This window comes from Micropterus salmoides, unplaced genomic scaffold, assembly GCF_014851395.1.
Source record: "Micropterus salmoides isolate LMB-PRFRI ecotype aquatic unplaced genomic scaffold, ASM1485139v1 Ms_hic_scaffold_7, whole genome shotgun sequence".
NCBI classification, from domain to species: domain Eukaryota; kingdom Metazoa; phylum Chordata; class Actinopteri; order Centrarchiformes; family Centrarchidae; genus Micropterus; species Micropterus salmoides.
Genome location: NW_024044459.1, coordinates 18,282,734 through 18,294,647, shown reverse-complemented (window position 1 = coordinate 18,294,647; position 11,914 = coordinate 18,282,734). Strand labels below are relative to the sequence as shown.

The following is an 11,914-nucleotide window of genomic DNA, read 5'->3' as shown; positions in this document are numbered from 1 at the left end:
CTAAAAACACATCCTAGATCTGAATGAATTAAATAATCTCATTAAATACTCCTTTCTTTACATAGTTGAATGTGCTGACAACAAAATCTCATAAAAAGTATCAATGGATGAAATTTATCAACCCATGGAGGTCTGGATTTGGAGTCACACTCAAAATCAAAGTGTGTGGCCTCCACGTGCCTGTATGACCTCCCTACAACGCCTGGGCATGCTCCTGATGAGGTGGCAGATGGTCTCCTGAGGGATCTCCTCCCAGACCTGGACTAAAGCATCCGCCAACTCCTGGACAGTCTGTGGATTCAGGTCTGGGGAACGGGCGGGCCAGTCCATAGCATCAACGCCTTCCTCTTGCAGGAATTGCTGACACACTCCAGCCACATGAGGTCTAGCATTGTCTTCCATTAGGAAGAACCCAGGGCCAACCGCACCAACATATGGTCTCACAAGGGGTCTGAGGATCTCATCTAGGTACCTAATGGCAGTCAGGCTACCTCTGGTGAGCACATGGAGGGCTGTGCGGCCCACCAAAGAAATGCCACCCCACACCATTACTGACCCCCCCAAACCGGTCATGCTGGAGGATGTTGCAGGCAGCAGAATGTTCTCCACGGCGTCTCCAGACTCTGCCACGTCTGTCACATGTGCTCAGTGTGAACCTGCTTTCATCTGTGAAGAGCACAGGGCGCCAGTGGCGAATTTGCCAATCTTGGTGTTCTTTCTTTCTTTGGCAAATGCCAAACGTCCTGCACGGTGTTGGGCTGTAAGCACAACCCCCACCTGTGGACGTTGGGCCCTCATACAACCCTCATGGAGTCTGTTTCTGACCGTTTGAGCAGACACATGCACATTTGTGGCCTGCTGGAGGTCATTTTGCAGGCTCTGGCAGTGCTCCTCCTTGCACAAAGGCGGAGGTAGCGGTCCTGCTGCTGGGTTGTTGCCCTCCTACGGCCTCCTCCACATCTCCTGATGTACTGGCCTGTCTCCTGGTAGCGCCTCCATGCTCTGGACACTACGCTGACAGACACAGCAAACCTTCTTGCCACAGCTCGCATTGATGTGCCATCCTGGATGAGCTGCACTACCTGAGCCACTTGTGTGGGTTGTAGACTCCGTCTCATGCTACCACTAGAGTGAAAGCACCGCCAGCGTTCAAAAGTGACCAAAACATCAGCCAGGAAGCATAGGAACTGAGAAGTGGTCTGTGGTCACCACCTGCAGAACCCCTCCTTTATTGGGGGTGTCTTGCTAATTGCCTATAATTTCCACCTGTTGTGTATTCCATTTGCACAACAGCATGTGAAATTGATTGTCAATCAGTGTTGCTTCCTAAGTGGGCAGTTTGATTTCACAGGAGTGTGATTGACTTGGAGTTACATTGTGTCGTTTCCTTTATTGTTTTGAGCAGTGTATAATTGAGCCATTCTGTGTTACTTTCAGATACGTCTTCTCCTGCAGATCAACTGTTTAACATCATCCCAGCTCATTCAACACATGTACGCATGATATAGTCTACCCTTCTCTTCTGTGGCTTTTGTTTGATGAGGTAACCTCTTTAAATGTGCATATGGCACCTTTTCACTTTCAGTGATACATGATTTCATTTATAAATCCCTGGACTTTAATAGCCCTTGTGTTTCAGCAAGTTTTTCTTTAATGTTCAAAACTTTATGCATATTCAAAATCTATCTCACAGTGCAAGCATTTTTTTTTTTTACAACTAAACTTACTATAGACCTTTAAATTTGACGACATTCTTTTTTAAATTTTGCGTTGAAAAACGAGGTGGGAGCAAGTCTGACAGAGTGTGTGACCAATGTGTGAGTGCGGGGGGCTTGTGAGAGATTGGTCACCTGTGTGGCCACGTCAACTTCACTCATGTGTCTCGCTTTTGTTCGTAAGAAGTCAACCAACCTTTTCAGCGTACCCTCTTGGATCCGCGGTGTCTCACTGCGGTCCTCATGTGAACAGGCAGAGAGACAGGCGCTCCGCGAGTAAACACCAGCCGCTCTATGGGTGGTAACCATGGCAGTCAATTCTGAGCGGTGCTGTATTTTCTCTATAGGCAAGAAAACATTAAAATATCTTACAGAAATTATTGAAAGACAGCTGTTTTTTGCAGGCTATAGGAGATCTTTTTGGATGCCTAATAGGCCTAATTACTTTCATTGTTGTAGTTTATGTTCAAGTTCACTGTGTGTGTGTGTGTGTGTGTGTGTGACTTTTTTATACTTTTGATATGATGGATGCTTGTATATAAGGAAAACCATTTGAGCAAACTCTGTATATCCCATTCTCTTTTTTGAAAGTGTAGGCTAATTGTTTTTTGTGTCTACCCTTGTACATTTGTGTGCGCTAAGCTTGGTGTAGGCTGTTTCTCGGGGTGCACCCATAGCCACCTTGAAAACTATTAAAGTGTTACTTTAATGGTCAGACCCAAATGTTTGTATTTTGTAATGTGGATCACTTTCTTCCCAGGTGAACATAGTGGTCAGATGTATACCTAATTCGGTACCGGTTACAGCAGCAAAGGATTAGTCCACAAAATGAGGTCTGGTGATTCCTGGCCTGTATTATTGCTAGATTTAGCAATAACACAAACACAAACTGTATCTACTGCACTAGATGTGGTCCACAAGATGTGGAGAAAACCAAGTTTGCTGAGGCAACTGGCACTGCACAGTTTTAACACAACACCTTAGTGAAGCACAACAGCAGCTTAAAACATACATTTTGTCAAGACAGATAGAGTTAAAATGGGGAAAATGCGAAAAATTGTATTCCAGGTTGATTTAAGGTGTACGCGCCTGTGCCCCTAAAATTTTCAGTTAGGGTCTACGGTGCTCCTAGTAAGGTAAGTTAGTCTGGAGCATAGACTGTATAACACAATGGACATAGTGTGTGAGCTGGCCGTCACTCCCGGATAACCAAAAATGGGCAAAGAGGTGGTACGTGGGTGGAGCTGAGGTGACTGGTTGCTGAAACCATTCCTGCCTAGTTTGACGCGACCGAGTTAACTCAGGCTAAGGAGCTAATGCTATATGCTACTCTGCGTTAGCAGAAGTAGCTTTTACCCAGAGGTTGTCTGGTTGGCGTTTGGGAGCCTGTGGCCGCATCGTTACCAGCTGGAGGTAAGTTAACCTGAAACATTACAGCAACACTTAAAGTAACTATTACTCTGTTATTTATGTTATACTAAATAAGGTTTAAAATGCTTCAACGTTTTCGTGTGGGTGTGGTTATTTGCCATACTAGATTATGTGGAGACTAACGTTAACATTACCAGCAGTTATTGTTATGGCTACTGGACATTTGACAGGTGATGTAACATTGTCTGTCTTCAAACGACAACACAAACATTGTTGACTACTGTTATTGACTGTCCTCTATATATCGAGGTATTGCTCCCTTGTTCCTTTTTCTCTCAAATATAACATAATAGTCAATCAAACTGAAAAAAAAAAAACTGAAGCATTTTTTATAGTTAACTTTATATATTACATTAACTACCTGCAACATTTATTACTCATTTGTTTTCCTTCCATAGTCACAGTGTGGATCAGATGTCCCACCTGGTGCCAGAGAGCTGCAGAGACCTGTGAAGCCTCCTCAGTGTGCTGGACATCTGTATCTGATGGGGTAGACTGATGTGTAAAGGCCTTTTCCCCTTCCGTTTACTTTTACATTGAGTTTTAAATATTGTCCATATGTGTTTTTTTGTATATTTAAAAATATATCAATTATGGTTCACATTGCAATAAATTCAATATATTTGCACTAATTTTGTCTTTATTACTGACTGAAAATGTTATATTTCACATTCTGTCTTTCAATTCAAAGGACAAGTTAATCCTACAACACAGATAAAATATCAAATATTAAAGCTGAACTCTTGCTAAGAGAGTTAAGTCTAGAAGTTGAAAAGTGAAAATGGTACACATGAAATGTTGAAAAGTAATTATGTAATTATGCTTTCTACCTTATACTTTAAGATAAATAAGGAGTCTTACACTCAGTACCAGAGCCTGAATAGTTTTTGAAGAGCGCCTTTTTTGCTGCTCAGTTGTAAGTCTATTTCAAATACAGAAGAACTGTGTACACATCCAAACCAACCTGTGGGTAAATGATGAAACAAAGAATGACCTGCATAGAGTAATAATGAATCCCAGTAGGTGGTACCATTAATTGTGACGACGCAAACTCAAACAAAGGTGTCAGAGCTGATGGAATGCACCTGTGGTAAACACGTGCACATCTATACAATGTAAGCCACACAGACCTTCTCAGAGTTAGCAATAAATGACACCTCCTACAGGGCTTCAAAACTATTTAGTGTGCAGATAATTCTTTGGTTTTCACAATAGAGTAACTTCACAGTGAATGTCACATTCATCCCTTAAAGAAATGTCCAAATTAAACAAATGCATATCAACAGCTTCTCACATGCAAATTGTTATCCTATACCATCTTAATATTTTCATTACAGCTGCTATCACATTAAGTTTAGATCACACTATATTTAATTAACAATCATGAATGAAGAATGTGATTTTATTTTAAGTGCATTTATTCTAATTTTATAAAACAATTTAAGTTTAATAAAATAAAAATCATATCTTGCATTCATGGAAACATCAATGAATGTAAGCAGTGCCTCGCAGGTTAAAAATGCATGCAGCTGGAGAGTCTAGACTTACTCAGAAGCCATACAGCTAATTTCTCTCCATATCTAATTTCTTTATCCAACTCAGGAACATCGCCAAAAAAAAAAATGATGCAAAAGTTGTTTTGTATGACTTAAGGTAATATGTTGTAATGGTAAATATAATGACAGAAGGAACCCACTGTCATAATTTGGAATCAGTAGAGTCCAGGTGTTGTGGAGTAAAAGTAAAAACAAAAGGCTGAGCAAAGCAGTAAGCTGCAGGAGCTGGCAGGGCCACACTGGTAGCTGTGACTTTTGTAGAGCTGGAGTCTCGTGCTTCACATCTGGAATGATGCGGTCATCGGCTCATCTGGCACCTGTAAACACAAAAATGGTAGAAAGTTAGTGACAGATCCTTCCCAACTGCCATAAACATACTGAACTCAGCATATATTATATGTGCAATATTAATCTTGCTGCTGGACACCACTTGAACAGTCAAGTTAACTGTCAAGTTAGAGACCAGACAAACTCAGAAGTGTCTGCTAGCGTCCTCAACACCGTCACTCAGTCCAGGTGGAGCCATTTATTGAAGTGACACAGTGACTCTGTTACAGTAATTTTAATGTTACCTAGCCAAATCTAACAATGCCTGTTTGGCAAGTTTACCGTTAACATTGCATAACGTCAGCTAACTGACGAGGTGGGCCATTAACATTACTTAATATGTTTTGACTTCTGTACATTGTAGCATGACTACTTTTGATCTAATAAATTTATGAGAATTAATACAAAATTATGAATTTTAATATTCAGAGAACATTCATAAAGCTTCTCGTTTCGCGGGGCACCACCCGAGATTCCGTTCGCCCAGGGTCTCGGGATTCCCTGTGTATGGTTAATAATTTAGACAATTATTCACTAGTGATCAGTTAGTTAACAATCGCTCAATTATCTTAAATCAGTCAGTCTCAAATCGAAGGGGTAAATTCTCGTGGCAGGGACTTGGAGACAGGCAATACACACAATTCCTTTGATTACAGTGAAATTTATTAACTAACTAAGGTGACTATAAATGCGGTTACATATACATCAAAGAAATAAACAATGAGAATGTGGGGTTCTATTGTGGGGAGCATTTGACTCATACGGCGGAAGAGAACTAATGAAAGTAGTTAGATGATACTAACTCGATTAAATTTGTCTAGGAGTTTAAGGACTAAAGATAATGGATTAACAGACTATTGGACATCATGGATCACAGAATGCCTTGTTTTGCCTTACTGTGGGTCGGCGGCCTGCCTTGGCCGGTTACACAGGTCCCCACGCCAGCTGCCCTATTCCTGGCTTTCTGCTAGGGAATTCTTCGGGGGTGCGCGTGCCGAAGCGCAGTTGAAGAGAACAGGAACAAGAGAGAGCGAGACTGCGTGGGTCGCTGCTTTTGTCTGTTGTGGTGTGGTTCCCAGAGGGCAGTCCTTTGTTCCCCTAAGGGAGGGCTTGTTTTCGGTTTCCCGAGAGACCGTCTTTCTTTAGACATCTTAAAAGTTAATCAAAAACCTATTTGCGTGTATTGTAATCAAATATCTTCTCACAACCAAATCTTAATTGTCAAACGGTTGTACTGTTCTTAGTTTTAAGCACTTGAAGAAAAGGAAAACAATTGTCAGTAGTTAGACTTCAAAAGGTTAGCATTTCATAGGAATCACATCAGATGAGAGGAACTTAACTAGCTTTCTGGATATTTTGGCTGTTACACGTTCTTAGAGAATATAAGCAAGATACACGAATGGCAGGTCAGGGATCCTTGCTGAAAATTAAACACTGCAAAATTAACTTCTTTAGATTCTTTTCAACAACAAATAACACCAACATGGTAACTAACTCAAATGGAGAGGAGAGACCTAATTAAGTAACTTAAAAATTATTTAATTAAACAAGGTAATGCTTTGAGTTTTGAGGAGACAGTACTCTTTGTTTACACAAAGAAGTTCAGGGCAGTGTCTTTGGTGTCCAGGAGGAGAATATCCTTTGATATCCTTTGATGTGATGCAATTAAACAAAGAGGAAGGTCAGTTGCCATGGTTACGTGTGCGGGGGGCAGTTTAGGGTTTCCTGCCCTCTCTTAAAAAGAGTTCCGATAGGCTGTTCAGGAGAAAGCTAGTCTCTGGTGAGTGTTTCTATGTCATTTTAACAGTCAGGCACCGAGGCTTATCTCAGCTGCTGCCAAAGATGGCCAGTTTTACGATCAACTGCCCAGAAGTAGCACTTAGGGAAAGCAACCTTTCAACTCCCCTCCTTTGGGGTCTCTTCAGCCGTCTGTTGAGGGTTGTTATCTCACCCCCTCCTTTTCTTTCTCCCAGGGAGAGAGAAAGAATTTGGAGTAGTCCAAATTTATTTGATGTAAAATGCACAAATCCACACTGTTTGTACACTACAGCATGATTCTTTAAAAACTGCAGTTAGCAGACTCCTGTTATTTTAGCATCGTTACCAAAGTTTGATGCTGGCTAATTAGTTGGTTAGGTAACGTTAGCTAAGCTAACAAGCAAACGTTATGTACCCATACCAGTCTAATTACTGTAACACATAAATAAAATACTAGAATTTCACTCACCAACTTGAGCACAGGCTTCGTGGATGTTCTTTCTCTCCAATAAATCGCACATCATGCCATTATTCGTCCACTGTCTGCATGAGGAAATGTCCAAAAGGCACAAACGGGGCAGAGCTGCTGAGCTTTGTGACTGACTGTATTAGCTGAGCTGACAGACGGCAGTCAGTCGGCTAGCAGTGACAGGGGCAGCAGCCACCTGTCAAAGCGTCCACGCGAATAATGCAGAACTTTAAGGCTTAATATAATTTAAACGGGTGAGTTATAAAGAAATTAACCCCCCTCACAGTTGTCATGAAGGGCAAAATTAGCTATATACACTAAAAAGAATCTTTTGTACCAGGCTGTAAACGTGTTTTATTGTGCTGTAATATTGGGCAATTTAACATGGGGGTCAATACAGATTGACTCCCTTTTGGAGCCAGCCTCAAGTGGCCACTCGATGAATTGCAATTTTAGGCATTTCTGGTATGGCCTCAGTCCGGAAACCGGAAGGTTGCTGCTTGGTCTGGAGCCCTGACTGCCAGGAAATATTAAAACACTTGAAGCAACCTATAATATTATAACTCTCAAAGCAGTTAAAACGACAAAACTCTTAACAGTGGTCCGGTTATTGTTGACAGACTATAAGTCCGCATTTTGGTTTTGGTTGTTCTCTTGCTAATTTGTGTGCCAAATACATTGACTACTGGTGGGCAACAGTGCTTATATTTTAATTGTTTGATTAAATTATTGCTGGGGACAACCACGATTTTTCAGCCTGTAATTATTAAGCTGCTGTGTAATAAAGTTGAAGTCAAGGCCACCATGATTAATTAATAAAGAGAATAATACGCAAATGGTCGTGGGGAAGATATTATGTTATTAAGAGACTCAAACATGACGTGCTCTCCTGCTGACAGCAATTTATGAAAAATGTACACAGAAGCGGACACGAGTCGCCTTTATCCTGATGAACAGGTTGCCATGGTAGCGACCTGTCAATCACAAGGTAGTCCCATCCAAAATCGTACGCTGCATTATTGTCTATTTTCCCCTAAATAGGACAGTAATTTACTCAATGAACATCATGCTGTGTTGAAGAAGACTTGAAACTAGCGACTGAGACTATAAACTCATTTAAAAGTGTTTACTGAGGTAATAAATCAGCTAAGAAGTAGCAACATTTTACCATTATTTCTAATGGAACTCGCCCCCTGCTGGCCGTTAGAGAGAATGCAGCTTTAAGTTCCGTCTGCATGGATTCACTTTCGACCCAGAGGTTGCAGCATGATTGAGATTAGAGAAATAACATTTGACAACCTCTCGTCACGTAACTACAACTCTGGATTGGACATCGGTGCGCGCCAAGAGCTGCAAAACAACTGCAGGATGTTGAGTTTATTGCTCGACAAGTATTATAGATGATGTTGTGCACCCAACAACAGTAGGTGCTGTGGACTAATAAATATGTGTTCATTTGGGTGTTTGTTAGACTACTATGTTATGGCCCGGTTCAGAGGCTACAGCAAATAGAGGAAACCACACTTAAGGGTTTACTAGAAAAGGAATTTTATTAACAAAAGTAATTTAACAAATTATTTTAAAGCTTAACAAATGTGGCTGGCTATACATAGTGCCAGGTTAACTTAAACAAACAAAGAGCAACACGGCATGGTGCTGGGGACCAGTAAGAAGCAAACAGTCAAGTCCACAACAATCAGAAAGGGGTGGGTTTTATGCAATCTAGAGACAGTGGCCAGTGGCTGCTGTTAGAGTTTCTGCGGTGGTAGGTGTGTGCAGTTTCTTCTGTGACATCCAGGGACTCCCATGTCTCGCTTGTCTTGTACAAAATTTAGTAAACTAATAAATTCATCTAATTTATACAGTGGCTGAAGGAGGTGCTGTCCCTCTTACCTTTGGAGAAATGTTGATATAAATTGCATAAAACCCACAAGAATTTCACATTAACATTTTGTTCATTTTGTACAGAATTTTCTTTCATGCAAGTATCAGTGGCCTAACCAAAGGCTGATATACTGTGGGGAGAACAAGTATTTGATACACTGCTGATTTTGCAGGTTTTCCTAATTACTAAGCATGTAGAGGTCTGTCATTTTTATCATAGGTACACTTCAACTGTGAGAGATGGAATCTAAAACAAAAATCCTGAAAATCACATTGTATGATTTTTAAATAATTAATTATTTAATTTATAATAATTATTATTTATTGCATGACATAAGTATTTGATACATCAGAAAAGCAGAACTTAATATTTGGTACAGAAACCTTTGTTTGCAATTACAGAGATCATACGTTTCCTGTAGTTCTTGACCAGGTTTGCACACACTGCAGCAGGGATTTTGGCCCACTCCTTCATACAGACCTTCTCCAGATCTTTCAGCTCCCTCCAAAGATTTTCTATTGGGTTCAGGTCTGGAGACTGGCTAGGCCACTCCAGGACCTGGAGATGCTTCTGACAGAGCCACTCCTTAGTTGCCCTGGCTGTGTGTTTCAGGTGGTTGTCATGCTGGAAGACCTAGCCACGACCCATCTTAAGTGCTCTTACTGAGGGAAGGAGGTTGTTGGCCAAGATTTCGTGGCCCCATCCATCCTCCCCTCAATACGGTGCAGTCGTCCTGTCCCCTTTGCAGAAAAGCAACCCCAAAGAATGATGTTACCACCTGCATGCTTCAAGGTTGGGATGGTGTTCTTAGGGTTGTACTCATCCTTCTTCTTCCTCCAAACATGGCGAGTGGAGTTTAGACCATAAAGCTCTACTTTGTCTCATCAGACCACATGATCTTCTCCCATTCCTCCTCTGGATCGTCCGGATGGTCACTGGCAAACTTCAGATGGGCCTGGACATGCTCTGGCTTGAACAGGGGGACCTTGCGTGCGCTGCAGGATTTTAATCCATGACGGCGTAGTGTGTTACTAATGGTTTTCTTTGACTTTGACTGTGGTCCCAGCTCTCTTCAGGTCATTGACCAGGTCCTGCCAGGTAGTTCTAGGCTGATCTCTCACCTTCCTTATGATCATTGATTTCAAATAATCTGTTAACTTTCTGGACGCGACATACTAATTTTTGCCTGTTTAGGTTCGTAACCTTTTCTGTTCCTCTGACATACCTCCTGATGGAGCTTGATATAGTTGTACTACATTCAAATATTGGTGTGATGAGACCATGGATAGGGCCCTATGAAACACGTTAAATTTTTTGCTAGATTAAGTTTAATTTTTGACAGATTCTGTGTTTTCTGTTAAAATTTTTCTGAATTCTGTTTTACAATTAAGCACCTTTGTCAACAGAAAGAGTTAGCAATCATATGGTGGTGAATAAAATTTCACCAATCCAATAAAATATTACAAATTGAATCAATATAAATTAATTGATGAAAAACAGGCTATTATAATACTATTTAATAGGGGACAGAATGAATGCATTGTCGCTATACATATCAAATAGGTAATTACTTGACAGCCTCCATATGCTGCTGAACACAGGAAATAAGTGGGTCTGACGGAGGCTACTCTCACTTGCTTGACTCAGCTTGATCTCGCGCGTCGGGGTTTTTTTTGTTTGTTTTTTTAGGAATGTACCGTAAAACTTAAAAAGTACCAAATAGCCGCCTACCCCGTTTACTGGCCTGGTGTGGGAACACATTTTGACAAATAGACGTTTTTTTGGGTGTATAAAACCTCTTAAACCCTGCGGGGTTGCCTGCTTTAGCTGCTTGTAAGCTGCTTAGATTTAGTTAATACAAATATTCATTTTTAAATGCATGATCAATAGCCTATGTCAGTATGGACATGATTGGTTAGATTCTCCACAAATCAGTTAATTTAACGGAAACAACAATCTCCAGTGGCTAATTCTTATAGACTGGTTTACTGGTGTAATCTGCAGGTACAAGAGATGAAAAGGTGAAAAGTGCATACTCCCTTTACCTTTAAAGCACTCGTGAAGTCCGAATGTGTCCCTTCCTTGATTATTTATGTTCCTTTAGTTTGTAATGGTTCACCGATCAAAAGAATCAAAACAGCTTTTCATAAAAATTAATCAAAGTGGTGAATCCTGTCATGTGAAGTCCATCGCTCTCTGTCTGCTAACTTCTGCCACACTTCTCACACCCTGTACCCTGTTGTTGTTTTCGTTACGATGCTGCCTTTCAAAATAAAAGCGCTTAAGCCGTCTGTTGGAGCTAGATCAAATGAATGTTGTGTATTTGATATTATGGGATCATTTTTATACAAGTAATATTCTGTTTGAAATAAACTGTTTCATAGTAGCCTATTTCAGTTTTGTGCAAGAGCAATTAAAGGGTCAGTTCACTGATTTTAGCAATAAAAGCCCGGGTCCTTCAATCATGTTATGAGTGTTGTCGCATAGTTTTTTCATCAGAAGACACTCAACTCCCCTGTTGGCAACACACATTTGGAATGCAACAAATCCAACACAAAACACAGCAATCAGCTGATATACTCAGCTCTACTTTTGTTCAAAGTTCTATATACAATAAACAACAATAAAACAATAAAAAAAGCTTATTTTTAAACTGCATTATGTCATGTTATCTTGGTGAAGTCTCATAACTACAAATAACAAATGTTAGGGATAATCTTTATGTTTTTTTCTGAAAAGATGGAATAAAGAATATCGCCCGATATATCAGAAT

General features: G+C 40.6%; 1 long non-coding RNA gene across 2 annotated transcripts; it reads left to right on the top strand.

The window, feature by feature from the left end:
• The first annotated feature begins 1,441 nt into the window (after positions 1 to 1,441).
• Positions 1,442 to 3,778, top strand: LOC119891823. Of its 2 annotated transcripts, none has more exons than XR_005442486.1 (3): positions 1,442 to 1,543; positions 3,059 to 3,128; positions 3,545 to 3,778. It is a non-coding gene; the product is annotated as an uncharacterized LOC119891823 (long non-coding RNA). The 2 variants fall into 2 exon arrangements; XR_005442487.1 differs by having other exon boundaries at positions 3,056 to 3,128.
• The last annotated feature ends 8,136 nt before the right edge of the window (positions 3,779 to 11,914 follow it).